At 34.1% G+C, this 15,577-nt stretch overlaps 1 protein-coding gene across 1 annotated transcript in view; it reads left to right on the forward strand.

Moving 5' to 3' along the window:
* Nucleotides 1–15,577, forward strand: part of BMP2K (BMP2 inducible kinase) — a 126,643-nt gene that overhangs the window by 104,644 nt on the left and 6,422 nt on the right. The gene's annotated exons all lie outside the window — the stretch shown is intronic.

Raw genomic sequence — 15,577 nt, forward strand, 5'->3', positions numbered from 1 at the left:
CCAACTTTTGATTTTATCTGCCCTTTTAAGTCAATAATTTATGCTATAATTTTTAATTTTTTTTTCTTCTACATACTTTAGGAATAATTTGTTATTGTCTGGCTTCTCAAACAAGGCTTAAATACTTGATTTTATACTGATCTTTTTAAAGCATGCGGGTTTAATTACACATTTTTTAAAGCATTATTTTAGCTGCAGCCCACACATTTCGATATGGTATGTTTATCATTTAGTTCAAATTATTTCTCATTTCTCACAAGTTATGAAAAGAGTTTTGATTGGAGGTTGAAATCCCAGAAGGTTTAGGATAGAAGTTGAAGACTCTTTTGAAGTAAATAGTACAAGGAGAAATAAAAGAACTGATACTTTTTTGTTTTTTAATAGAAGTAATAAAATAAAAATTGAAAGTAAGTCTTGGGAAAAAAAAAAATGAATAGAACCTGGGACCTGAGACATGGATGGGGATTTAGTCCAGATCTGTTTGTAAACAATATTTATCACCAGTAGAAAATTTTGTGGAGCAAAAGGACAATAATATCATTGCCAAATATATTCTAATTGTTATAGACATACAGTTTTTAATTAGTTGCAATCATAGTATGCTTTTGATTTAACCCCTTTAACCTTGTGAATGTATAACTTAACTTTCTCGTAGTTAAGATTATAAATGGTATTTATTTTCCCCACAACTAATGATCCTGGTGTCCCTACCAGAGATGGAATATTGGGCTTGGTGAGGCAATGATCAAACTATCAAACTTTGGCAGTTTTCTGTGTAAATGCCTATATTTTGATAATATACTCAAAGGATGTATATTGAAAAAATAAGAATCAGAAATAACATTTAATTGTACTTAATAATTTAAAAATTATCTGTCTGTGAGTACATCCTTAAAGTCAGGATTACCTAGATTCAATTCAAGTTCCATTTCTTATTAGTTGTGTGACTCAGGTTAATGACTTACTACTTCTGTCAGTTTCCTCATCTATAAAATGGGGATAATAATAGTTCATAACACACAACTAATAGGATTCTTAGTGATAAATAATAAAAATGTTTGTTATGCATGAAAAATGTCTGGCACATAGTTTCTTAATAAATGTTCTTGTAATGATTTCTGTTTACATATGGTGAATGCAGTGCAATGAAATCTCAACTATCTTAAAGCCATTACTTTAAATTTTCAGACTGGTGATATGTTTACTTGATTTTTACAAATGATTTATCTTTTCAATTTTATGGGAATTTCCAAGAGTTGTTAAATCTTTCATATTTGATTATGCTGTATTTGATCACATTATGCCTTTGCTGTTGCTTTTACAGACTCAACAAGAGGAATCTACAATATTTTAAATAATTCTTAATTGAATATCCTTATACATGAACATTTGACACATGACATTATTCCTAGGGGAAAAATCTTCTGGCCAAGAGCCTGTACATTTACAAAATTAATTTGTTGCTAGACTGGGCTATAGAATGAATGCACCAATTTATACAATCTCTGGCAGTATTTGAAAATGCTCCTTTATTTGGAATGCTTAATCTTAGAGTTTTGGTAGTTCCCTCTGTTTAAATATATTTTTGCGGGGGGAGAATGTGTAATTGAGCTGGTAAATAAATACAGTGTGGTATTGTTATAGATATAATGCTTAAAATATGGAATGAAATTAGGGTGCTAATATATTGCTGATGGCATTATAAATTAGCACAACTTTTTTTGGAAAGCAGTTTAAGAATAAAATGTTTATATTCTTTTTTTTTTTTTTTTTTACCTTATCTCTGTGAACTTAAGGAAATAAGATAGAATTTTGGGGGAAAAATTGTAGCTACAAAAATTTTCAGTACACATTAGTTACACACAGAAAATTTAAAGCATCCTAAAACTCAGTATTAGGCAAATGATTAAATTATGGCCTATTTAGTAGACAAAATGTAATGCAGTTATTTTTTAAATGGTAGTAATGAAGATTATGTAGCAGTGTACAAAAGTGTGTGTCTGCAATTGAATTAAACATTTATAATAAAATATGTAATAAAAAGATAACTATATCATAAAACTTTGAATAATATAGGACAGAATACTCAGTCTCATCATATCAGCACTACTGTTTGAATTTTGATCTGTTTACTTTCATTTTCCTTGTGGATCTAATTTTTATACTTGTTAAGCATACTGTTTGTGAAAATTTTTAGGTTTTTACCCAACTATATACCATATTTTCATAGCACTTTTTATACCGCTAAGTGTCCAGCCATGTACAGATAACTTCTGTTTTAATTCACATTTGCATTGGTGCCTCTTATTTCTTGTATCGTCCATTTTCCCAACCTTGGTTAAATGGGCTTAGTCTTAGAAGTTAACTGAGGAGCTATTTGTATTATCAGTTACAGTTTCATCTAAAAATCTAAAAGGATTATAGTAAAGATTAAAGTTCCTGCCTCTCAGGGCTTAGAGTTTGTTTAGGTAGAGAGAGAGGTGAAAATTGTGTGCAATTAAGAATTATAGGTACTACAATAGATATTCAGTGGGAGCACAAAGGAGAGAGTTGCTTAATTTTGGCTGGGCTGGGATTGGGAATTGAGAAAGACTTCATTGAAAAGATGTTACTTATGGTATGCCTTGAGAAATGGATACATGTGAATTTATAGGAAAGATGGGGCAGGGCATTCAGAGCAGAGAAAAAAGAGCAAAGGACTGAGACAATTCAGTACGTTCAGGGAAGAGCAGGCATTTGAGGATGGCAGTATTAGGTTAGAGGAAAAATTAAACTGGAGAGGTAGGCAGGGGCTATGATGTGGAGACAGTCAAGGCAAAAGGCAGAAGTGGAAGGACTTTAAACAGGAAAGGAATATGATTAGATATGCATTCCAGAAGATTACACTGGAAAGACTGTGGAATATAAACTGGACTGAAATTGGAGCCAAGAAGCCCATTTAGAGCATTGCTCCTCAAAGTATGGTCTGCAGTAAAGTGAGTACAGAAATTGAGAGCAAATGAGAAGCCACCTTAATGTGTTTTGAGTCACTTGGACAATATGAATTGGGAATTAATAACAAAAATAAGAAATAAATCTGTTTCTTCACCATAGGTAGTTTGAGAAGTAGTAATTAAAAGACTATTGTAAAGGACTCCATGCTTGAAATGTTGGTCTGAGAGATGTTACAGAGGTAGGCTCTATAGGATTTAGTAACCATATGTGGGGGAGCAGGGGACCTTGAGGGAAAGAGGAAGCTAAAATTAATTACCAGGTTTTTGGTTTGATAAAATTGGTGATGTTCTTTTGTGGAAAAGGAGAATATATATGGGAGGTCAAAAGAAAGAGTTCAGTTTGAGTTGTTTTTGGGGGCATCAGCATCTTATCAGTAGGCAACTAGACACAAGGGACTGGCACTAAAAACAGAGAAATCTTGGCCAGGGAGAGATTAACATCTGGAAAGAGGAAGTTGCTGCCATTTTGGAAAGTGAGAGAAGGGACTGGAAGAGGGCTGAGAAAGAGAATTCAGGGTCAGGGTAATTCTAACAGTTGAGGCAAGACAGAGGAGGTAGGAAAACAGATGGAGAAAGAAAGATGATGGAGACAGGAAAAGTAGGGAAGAGCTGAGGAAAGAAAACATTTTTTGAAAGGATTGAGCATATTTTGTGAAATGCTTACAGGGGTAGGGTGATTGGAAATAGTCCATTAGAATTAGCATTTAGGAATAATTTGATCTTGGCAAGAATAATGTAGTTGGCATCCTGATTGCAGTGGATTGAGAAGTGAATGGGAAATGAAGAGATTGACACATCAGTGATGAATTTTTCTTTCAAGGGGTCTAGCTGTCTAGCTGTACCAAGAACAGAGAAAAGTAGGTAGGTAAGGATTAAGGAAAGGATTTTGTTTAGTTTTGATATGGGCAAGATTAGAGAATTATATTATGTGGGGGTACACATACATACATAAGTATAAACACACATACATACGTGTGTGTGTGTGTGTGTGTGTGTGTGTGTGTGTATGACTGAAAAAGTAAAGAGAAGGAATGAAAGAACTGTTCTGGAGGAGATGAGGTTACTCACAAAGAGTGAAGAATCAGTGTCTAACAAGACATCAAAATTTCTCCTCTTGAGACTGGGCACAGATATAAATAGGTTTGAGATGGGAAATTAAGGAGAATTAATGCTCAGTGGGCTACATTTTCTCTGTGGCGTATGGGGCAAGGTTGTCTGCTGAGACAAATGAAAATGGTGGTAGGGTCAGTGGCTTGAGAAGTTGACAGTTTGGGCAAACCATATGGGAATGGGAAAGCTGACTCTGGGGATCTTCAAGGTTCTGAGGAACCAATCTGGCTTGCTGGTGGTTGGCTTATAGTGGCATCAGTTTCATTGATTGTATAACAATTTCTGTTGGTCGGTTGGAATTGGTTTAAGAGAGATGACAAGTATTGTAAATTGTGATTATCAGGAGAGATGTGAAAGGAAAGGAAAGGTGCTAGTAAGGTAGAAATTGAAGTCATGTTTATAATGAGGTGAAGCTGTATAGGGAAGGCAATGAAGCCACTGGGGTTGTTGATAAGAACTTGGATAAAAAGCCAAGGGACCTATTAAAAATATGATTATGAGGTAAGTGAGGAGAAGACACAAACAGATCAGAGGTTCTAACCAGAGATTCAAGATTTGTAAGTGGTTTATGCAAACAGTTTAAGTGTTTGCCATCAAGTAGAATCTAGTAATTTGGGGTCTAGACCATCATTATATTTGATATTGAGGTTTCCTAATGAGTGAGGGCTTGTGGCCAGATGACAGCAAAGAGGAAAAATAGCAGTCCTGTGGCTGACTGAACTACCAGAGAAAGAGTACTTACTTGTATGAAGGTTGGAAAATAATGATTTAGAAGTAGGAGAGAAAGAGAGAATATAAGAACCCTCTGAGAAGTGGGATTTTAAATGGTCTCCATTTGGAAGATACCTAGAGGAAGTGAAATGGGTATAAGTGCCAGATTTTCACATTGATTTAAATGGCTTTGTCTGTTTTAGGTGGCATATAAGTAGAAATCTTTTTCTGATGTTACATTTCAATTTGAAGCTTTTAAGGAGATAATAACTTCTATAATAAAAGTACATACACAAGGAGCCACCAACACTAGTGTAGAAGGATAGCAGTGAAGGTGGTGGTTGGCAGGGAGGGAAGAGCTGTTGAGTTGGTCACAAGCAGATAGTGACTGAACTAAGTTTGAAAGATAAGAAAGGGTTTTCCAGAAGGAAAATAGGAGAAAAGGTATTTTCCTCTCCTTATTTTTAAACATTTCTTATGGAAAAAAATTTTGTAATTATCCATTTATGCAGTAGTAATTGTATGAAGAATCCGTTTGATACTGTATACAAATGTAATGTCTTATTCCATAAATTGGTATTTTAATTATACCTAACTCTTAGGTTAATAGTGTAATTTATCAGAAAGACCATTCATTTTAGAATTGTAAAACCCTGGTTCAAATCTTAGTTCTATCACAGATTAACCACTTGATATCGATCTAACTTCTTTTAGATCTTAAATTGGGGATAATACTAACTGATAAGATTATTGAAAGGATTAAATGACAGAATGTTATACAAAGCACATACATTGTCAATAAGTGTTGGTTGCTGTTGTGGCTGCTGTTATTGATAGTGTTTCTAATAGTAATTTTACTGTTCACTATTAGATTCTGAAATCTTAGTGTTAAGTAAGTTTTGCAGCTGCTCTCCAGCCAGGAGTGGTACAAAGTTGTAATAATAATAAGCTAGTTTTCTCTTAACTACTGAATGAAATCTCTAAAATGTTTGTGAGGCTTTTCACTACCAAGAACAGTTTGATAATACCCTTCCTATTTTTACTAAAGAATTGACTACCAGTGTTCACTGCAGGATACCCATAAAATCATATTAAAAGCATGGTATTCATTTCCTGTCTTGAAATCCATACTCCCTTCCTTCTCCCCAGGGCATTGTTTTACAGTTAGCTTGTATACTAACATAGGATGCGTGGTCCTGTGAATTATAGTGTAGACTACCCGATTTTATTTTTTTGGTGGCTAGCTGGTATAGGTGGACTACCCAGTTTTAATAAACACCCACAACTTCTGAAACACATGAAGTTTTCATGAAATTCTAAAATTGTATTTGAAGAGTTTTATTACATGTAGGGTAGGTATTATTAGGTCACTGAAGTTTTAGATTTCTTACCTTAATTAGTTTGGTGAACTTCCTCCCATATTTTCCCAGAGACCCTAGACCCACCTCATGGGTCTCATTATCTAATAGGAAGTTAAATTGAGTTTAGGGTTGGGAAAGTCACATTATATATAGGAAATATTTATTGGAACATAAACTTTTATAGATTGTTGGTCCAAATGCTGGGTTGTTTTATAAGCCACGATGAGGTGCATTATTTATTCCTTTAGAATCTAGTATATAATTCTTGAATAATTTCATGATGTTAGCAATAGTAGTTACCATATATTAAATTCTACAATATAGATACTGTAGAAACTGAGGCTCAGAAAGGGTCAGTGACTTGTTGAAGTCACATAAGTTTATAGATAGGAATCCAGTTCTGTCTGATTCTAAACTCTTTTCTGTAAATAATAGCAAAACAAATAAAAGCATTTACCTGTTTTAAATAAAAATCTACAATAATATGAGTAACATAATAGAAATATCAGTTTTATGGCATTTTTAATCTGGCTGGAAAATACTGTTCACAACTGGTATGATTCTCTTATACTCAAACCCCATCACTTGGCCTGTCTTCAGAGAAATAGTACAGATTTTGATAAAACCTTCTCCTAATCCACTAATCCTTCAGCCTAACATGGTAAATTGCTGAGAAATGATGGCAGGCAGTATGCTACCAATTCAAAGTGAGCTTTAAGTCTTATAGCCCCTCCCTTTTACCCTAAATGATGAGACAACAGAAGGCATGTAATTACGATAGCAGTTTCAAGCCATTTATCCTCTATAATCTTACAGCTAAGAAAAGAACATCAAAACAAAATTTCCTTGACACTGGAAGCTTCTTATATGATTAAAAATGTACCAACTGTTTTATAAATAAAAGAACTGCCCTCCAAATGGAAACCGGATTATAAAAGAGTGGTAATATGAATAGTATGATGCAAACATGCTCCTCTCTCCACATTTGATATTTTCTAAATATTTTGAACTTTTTGTTACAGTTTATGAATGTTCATTTGATTTAAGAATACGTTTTGTAATATTTATTTAAAATAGTGTGGCATTAACTAGAATTTCATTCTTTTTATGAAGTATTTTTTTAAAAGAATACTATAACAAATATATGAAAATCTAGCTTAAGAAATGTCATTTTAGGCATTATCTATAAATTTTGCCTTTTATGTTTGGAATCCTTTTTTGATGTTGTCTTTGATATTTTAACACCTAGAAATGCCTTTTATGAAAACTCATAAGCACAGAACAGGCAAATTCATGTTCTTCTGTTCATTTGGTGAGGTAAGCCTGTTTTTCAGAACTGAGCAATTGTTACTACTTTGTTTACTCATTTTCCAAATCACTTGAATCAGGATTAGCATGTGTGTTTCTGAATGCATAAATGTACACAATTGCTTCACAGCTGCTAAAGTCACAGCTGTTGAAGTCAGGTATTGCCTCAGTCATCTTTGTGTGCCATATGGTCAATACTTTGCATACTTTGGTAACCTAATAATACACACACACTTATATTTAATGAACTGTCACCAAATAAGATGATTATTATTTAATGTTCAACTCTATCAGGTAAGTTCTATTGTTGTTTTTATTTTATAGATGAGGAAACTGAGGCTCATTTGGATATTTATCCTCCATAGATTTTGTAAAGTTGAGTATTTTTTTGTTAGTTGATAAAGCCTTATAGTATTTCTAGAACTTAACTGTACGGACTATAAAGTACTCTTAACACAAGGTACTAATCATACAGTTCAACAACAGTATTTGCTGAAATAGAAACAATACAGTGCTTATCCTATTAGTTTTTTATTATAGGCATGTTTTTGTAAAGAGGATACAAAAGAAACACGAGATAAGTCTATGGTTATATTTTGTAGTGGCTTGATTATAAGCTATGTTGAATTTTTGCTAGTGATGATATTCTACCGGTAGTTTAATTGTAGAATTTACAGATGAGAGTTTTAAGTTAGTGTCATCAACAGAGAAATCACTATGGTCTTGATATATGGCCTTAAACTTGGGCATGTCTCAAATTCCTTACATATAAAAAGAGATTGGACTATATCTCTAAAAGTTCCTTCTTGTTTTATATAGTTGAAGCTATGGAACAGGATTAAGCTCACCAAAAGAAAAGAGTAGCCAAGGACTGAGTTCTAGGTGGTAACAATGCATATCTTTGAAATGGTCATGACAAAGATCTGACATGGAAAGCAAGAGGGAAAGTTTTGAAGGTGTGGTCAATATTGAAGAGAAAAAAGCTCTAGGAAAGATCATAGCAAACCTTACAGAGCATTTTTACCTTAATGTTCTTGTGGGAGTCTAATAGTGGGGAGGTAAGAGATAATGTATGAAAAACCCTTGGCCCTGCATTTGTGCACTTGACAATATTAGTTTCTATCCCCCCCTAATTCATTTCTTAGCAACATTAGAAGTATACAATAGGTACCCCAGAAATAATCATGAAATGACGATATAATACAGTAGCAATAATAGTTCTTTACTGAGTACCTGTACCGTACCAGTACTGTTGTAAGTACTTTATGTGTATTTTCACTTTAATCTGTGCTACAGCTCTGTGAGGCAGATACTATTGTTATCTCTGCTTTACATTTGAAGAAAGTGAAACACTAAATAATGCATATTTCTAAATAAGTAAACTTTCATTTAGTATCCTTTGCTGATGAAGGAAGGGAAGTATGTTATATATTTTTATCCAAATGGTAACTGGTAATTTGGTATTTTACTTAGTAAATGCTTGTTAGTTTACTGACAACACTGAATAATTGAAGCATTCAATTATTAGCTTTGAATGACTATCTTGCAATTCCATACTAGGGTACTTCAAAAAGTTCATGGAGAAATTGAATTAAAAGGTAATACGAATCTTTCTATGAACTTTTTGAAGACTCCTCTTATGTGAGGTATGTAAAGCAAAGCAGTGAGATTAATCAGCAGAATTTATGTGTAAGTAGTAGTCTTCTTGACACTTACTTCAGTGATACTTCTATTGTGCTAACATTTTTTGCAATATTTTAACTTGAATTCACCTAGGAGACAGTTTACAAGCCATGCAAGAGAATTTAAGACTTCATAATCCATCACTGCTCTTCTTAATTATTTACCCAAATCTGCACTGTCTATCTTAGTCACTCACCTTATTCTCAGGATTTGGCTGTTAATGAATTTTGGCTGTTTCCTACAATCAAGCCCGACTTCAAAAAGATGAGGATTTGCTATTATTTCTGATAGTGGAATCCAATGGAAGTAAAGAATTGAAAGAGCACTGCACTAAATGTTGACCTGTATTCTGGTCCAAGTTTCAGTTCTACTTGAAATAGTTGAGACCATTATTAATTATGTAATCTCTGAAGTTTCTTCCAGTTGTGAAAGTCCATGATTTTATAAGTCTAGGCTTTGAAAGTAAGAAGGTAAAATTCAGTCCACAGTATTGAGTCTCTGAAAATGTTTGTTCTTATTTAAAAGTGATAAAAACATTCTTAATAAGTCTGTACCTGAGCTACCTTAAAGAAAATGTTATTTCATATTTTAGTTATACATATGTGGAATATATTAATGTATTTACCATTTTAATTTTTTCACTAAAAATTAATATGTTTTGACTAATGGTTTATGGTTTGTTCTTATTAGGGGAACAACATTTGAAATTAAGAGCTATATATATATGTTATATATAGCTCTTAATTGATTAACTCCTTTGCTAAGATTTGCTTACAGATACTAATCACATAGCTTTTTGCATGACGCTTGTTTATTAAAGTACTGCATTATTAGCCAAACTGCTTCAGTATCACTGATTAAAATGCAACTTGCTAAGATAACTCAAAAGCTGAAATTTTTATTTTGTGGTTCCAAGACACAATACAGAAATAAGGAATATTCTGACTAGAAGCCATCAAAACATCATTCTAGTGTATTTAATTTAAGAGGAATGCCCTACTTAGAGACCAAAATAAAAATAATTGGTCAATATATGAAATTTTACGTTGTTTTACCAAAATAAATTGAGAAAAGATATAACTGAGAGATGACTCTAGGCACATTCTAGACATTTGTTTATGCTGTAAACACATGTTCCAAGTGCTTATTCTAAATATTATAATTCCCCTCCCACCTTCTTGAAAAATATGGGGATTATTAGGATTAGGATATATTGAATTATAAAGCAACATATTTAGACTATACTTTTGGGAAATTAACTTTAGTAGTGAAATAATCCTGATTAAATTTCATAGAAGATCAAATGTGTACTTAATCTAACAACTGGTAAGAACCAATCTGGCCCCAGAAACAAATAGTGGGAAAATCTGAATTTTTTTTTTTCTTAAATTACAGGAATATGTTTAGGCAAAGAAATGGATTCTAAAAGTTCATGGCACTCAGCTAGAGTTAACATTTTAAAGTGCTGAAAGTTGTACAGTTGTAACCAACTTTATAACTCTGTAACTTTATAACTTATAATACTAATACACACAGTCTTTTGTGCCTATAGAACAGGACTAACAGCCTTAGAATATATTAAAATAATTTTTTTTTAAACTTTACACTTTTTATTTTTTTGGTGGCTGGCCAGTACGGGAATCCAATCCTGTGACGTTGGCATTATAAGTCTGTGGTCTAATCAACTGAACTATCCAACCAGCTGACTGAATAATTCTTAATCTTATATAATTCCCACTTCTTTCCCAGCTCTTCCATAGTTTCATAGTGAAGACAGGATGATAAGTCGATAGCTGTTCCATAGAAAGTGAAACCTATCTAGGGTTGTTGTAACTTGCAGACTGGAACTTAACGTTTCCTCAGTAGGAGGTGCTGGAGAGAGATGACTGCATGGTGCTTAACACTTAGTTTGCTCTTAGTATGCTTTCACGAAGCCTCGGTGCTGCTCTTGACTCTACAACAGTTTATGTAGGAGTAGAAGGATGGAGAAATAGGGAAACATTTAAACAATGTCAGGATGGGTTGTGAGAATAAGGGAGAAAAAAGGAATTTGCGTAAACAGTTTTGATTGTTGTTTCAGTTTTATGAAGGTGAGAAAATAAATAAAACCGATCTGTCTACACCAACATAAAATTTCCCTAGTTACCCATACTATTGGGGATGTAATCTGAAACCACAAAGATGGCATAGATTGTCTTTTCTTGCTCTTTTTGAAAGCAGTCCTTTTCCATTTCTCATACTGTGTTCTCAAATATAGCTGTTTAAAAATCAGAGATATAATTTCCAGGGTCCAAAAGGCACCCTTGAGGTGTGTGGATATACATTTCTTAGTGTACTTATCACAGACTATATAATAGTCTATCTTGTTTTGTTAGAAACATGATAGACTATTATAAAATATATATGTATGTTACAATATATAGTCTTATCATATTTATATCAGAATAATGGCCTGTATTGATACCTGGAAAGACGCATTAAAAATGGTAAGTAAAAAAGCCAAATTTTTACCCACACTGACAATTACAAAAATAGATCTATATGTCACTTTACAACAAGAATTGTGTATCTCTATTAATGCATCTTTGAGAAGCTGACAAAGGGTAGACAGAATAAGTAGAAAGTGACAGATGTCTTCTGGAAAGTAAAGGTGGCCAATTGGATAAAATAGTACATTTTAAGGAGACTAGAATTAAAATATAAAATAACAAAAACAGGGGGAATTGAAGGACACTCTCAAAGATGGAAATCTATCACATGTTAAATATTCCAGAATGCCTTCAGGAACAAAACTAAGTGCCTTAGAGATAGAAAATTTTCCAAAGTGCTTTTTCCATAACTGGTTAGAAAAGTTAACAGGTGTTACATGTAAATAAAAGGGTAGTGAAGGAAATTTGAGAAATCCTAGGTTTCACAAAATTAAATAGATTCTTTTGTGTGGGACTCATCACTACCATTAATAAGCATATTCCAGGTGGGTAGGGATGGAGACAGAATGTAGAGTGCATTATCTCAGACTTAGTTGCCTGAGACCACAGAACTGGTTTTTTTTTTTGTTTTTTTAGTTCTTGTTATGGGAAGTGTTCTGCACCATACACTTTAGGTAACATTGGAATGTTACTGGAGGTGTCCATGAGCAGGTATGAGAGGTACACATTGTGGCTTTCTGTGGGTGGGTAAGCAGTTTGAGGAGGTAATAAGTTAAAATATCTCTTAGAGGAAATATTCCAGAGTGAGAAATGATTGGAATTCTTCTGGAACCATACATATTTTGCCTCTGAATAAAGATTCATGAAAATAACATCAGAAGTATGCTATATGAGGGAGAAGTCAAACTTGAGAATTTGCGTTTGATTTTAGTCTGTTAGAATACCAAATATAAAAATACTTCAAATGTTCATGGAGAGATTCATATTACTTTTTAACTCTACTTTTCCACAGACCTTTTGAAATTCCCTCAACAGCATATATCCCGTGGCTGATATTAAGGAAGTGGCAGAAGATTTTATTTGTATTAAGTATAACCCAATGGAATTCTACACATTTTTCTCTCCTACTCCCTCTTTAGCCCCACTCACATCAAGGTTGCCAATAAACTGCATAGCATGACCAGATCCATTGGACATTTTCTGTCCCCAGTTATTGGATCTCTTTGCGCCATCCAGTTCAGTTTTCTGTTACCTCCCCTGGAAACATTCTCTTCTATCGGCTTCTGTGACATTGCACTCACCTGGTTGTGGTCCTCCTCTCTGGCTGGTACTTTTCTGCTTTGTAGGTTCTTCTTCTGTTGACTTCTGAATGTTTTACACTTGAGGGCTCAGTTTGGACCTTCTTTTCTTTTTCTACACATTCTTTGTAGGTGATGTCCTTTAGTCTTGTGACTGTCTGCATACCCTCTGCATGGTGATTACTCCTAAGTCTATCTTCTTCAGCCAAAAATTAACCATTATGTTCAAGCCACAGATATCTTACTGCTTCACACTTAAATGTTGTCTCACACATACATCAAGCTTAACGTGTCCAAAACCAACTTTTTGATAATCTCCTCTACTTCCCAACTCATTCTTTACTCACTCTTTCTGTGTTAATGATACCACCATCCGAGTTTTCCTCTTTAATTGCTTATTTTTCTGCACCTATCTGCCCAGCCACCATTGTTATTCAGGCCACCATAATCTCTAACTTGAATTACTGCAGTTTTCTCTTCCCTCATACCCCAACTTTTGCACTCCCTATTAGTCTTTTTCTACACAGTAGCCAGTCATCCTTTCGAAATATAAATCTGATTATGACAGCCATTTTAAAGCCTTGTAATGGCTTTCTGCTATACACTAAATTTCAAATAAAATTCAAACTCCTTTATAAGGAATTTGGTCTTAAAGGGACTTTCACAGTTTGGCCTTTTCTAGTCTTCCCTACCTCATCTTGTACAGTATATCCCCCTTGCTCACTATGATCCTATTTTCAGTCAAACATGCCTTCATACATGCTGTCACTTTTATCTGGAGCAACTTCCAGCTTATCCTATGCATGGCTGGCTCCTTCTCATTGTGTAGTCAGCTGTCATCTCCTTAATGCACCCGTTCTCTCTGCTGGCTGTTATTTCAGAGTACTAGTCACAATTCATGTTTACTTATACTCTGTGAACTCCTGAAAGCAGAGACCATGTTTTATTCGGCAATATATAATCAGTGTATAGCATGAAGTAAAGTGCCCTGTAAACCTTTTTGTTGAATGAAGTGAGAAAATGCCAGTGGCTGAATGAATTCTGAGCTAAGAAATCTTCAGATGTGAACAGTTTATTTTCCTTCATTATATCCCTTTATACTTTCTTTATATTTATTGTAACTTCCTTTATTCTGAATACAGTTGGTGAGCTTAGAGTAGTCACATATTGGTTGTTTCACTCAACAAATATTGATTTAGCACAGGGTACAGAGATGAATGATAAGTGATAAATAGTAATGATAATAGTAAACAAATAATTGCAATACAGTGGAGTTGTTACCACAATTAAGCCTTGCACTAGGTTCACCAGAGCAGAATACAGAATGGTTATTTTCTAAGGAGTGGCTCTGAGGGCTGTGATATGGGCTGGGTCTTGAAATTTAGCCATACTCACTAGGCTGTAAAGTGGGAGTGGGAGTGGCAGACGGGCATACATACTGAGATACAGTATTGCAGTGGGGGAGCGATGTTAAGACAGAAATGTGTCCCTTGATACCCAAATCTGTTAGGTTCCTGAGTTTCTGATAACAAATATTAAGAGGCTGGATTAGCAAGATAGCTAAAAAAAAAAAAAAAAAAAAATCCAAATCTATTCTTTTCCTGAGTTTGTGTAGGGAGACTTTGGGTATGGCTATAATAAAGAATACCCATGGGAGACATCAAGGTCTGAAGCTAAAGATGTGGTAGAACAAAAATCCACACATCCTGTGCTATGCTAAGTAAGGGCTGGGACTTGAGAGAGCCATTGAAGATTTTAAGCAGGTAGTCACATGATTAATGTTTCAGAAAAATCATTCTGCTGACAATGTAAGGGAGCACTTTGAAGGATATGGGATTTGAGGCAGAGAGGAAAGTTTAGAGGCTAAGAAGTTGTTAGATGAGAGAGAATGAGGGAATGAAATGGACAGCTGGCGGAGGGAGAGAAGGAAACAGATTCAAGAGATTTTTAAAAACACAGTAAGTGTTTGGGAAGAGGGAAGATAATTTCCAGATTTCTACTGGTTTGAAGACCTGAGTAGATGAAGGTACATTTTAAGAGGAAAAATGAAGGAGCACATTTTAAGAAGATCTTTTTTGAAATTATTGAGTTTGATGTAATGGTTGTATACATAGTCTCACAAATAGGTAAGTATTAGAGATTTGAGTCTGGAATTTAGGAATAAGATCTGGGTTAAAGAGATTAGAGTTAGCCAAAAAGTGTTGGTGTACTTGGCAATCAACATACAGGTAGTTAAGACCCAGGGGGAGCATGCAGAGGGAAAAACACAGCCAATGATAGAATCCTGGGGAACGTACATATTTAACGGGATGTTAGTGAAAGAAAAGTTTCTGCAGTCAGAGATGTAGGAAGACCACAGTGCTGACTTTTCAAAGAGAATGAAATACTCAGAGATGTTGTATACCAGAGACCACCATGTTAATGGAAAAGTAATGGTCCCTCATTTTAAGTTAATTTGTTTTCATGACTACAGACTGTACTTCCAACCCTAGCTAATTGTTTTGAAAATATTTGATCTGACTTGAAGGAAAGGGAAAGGATAAGAATGTGTGGTTAGATTCCCCACCGCTGGAAAATCAATTCAGTATACCAGTGTGTTGGGAGGACAGTATATTTTCAGGTAAACTAATATACTATCTTTATTATATACCATACAGTTAAATTGTAAAGTACTATATTTGATT

Source organism: Cynocephalus volans, chromosome 9 (assembly GCF_027409185.1).
Source record: "Cynocephalus volans isolate mCynVol1 chromosome 9, mCynVol1.pri, whole genome shotgun sequence".
In the NCBI taxonomy this organism is placed as follows: domain Eukaryota; kingdom Metazoa; phylum Chordata; class Mammalia; order Dermoptera; family Cynocephalidae; genus Cynocephalus; species Cynocephalus volans.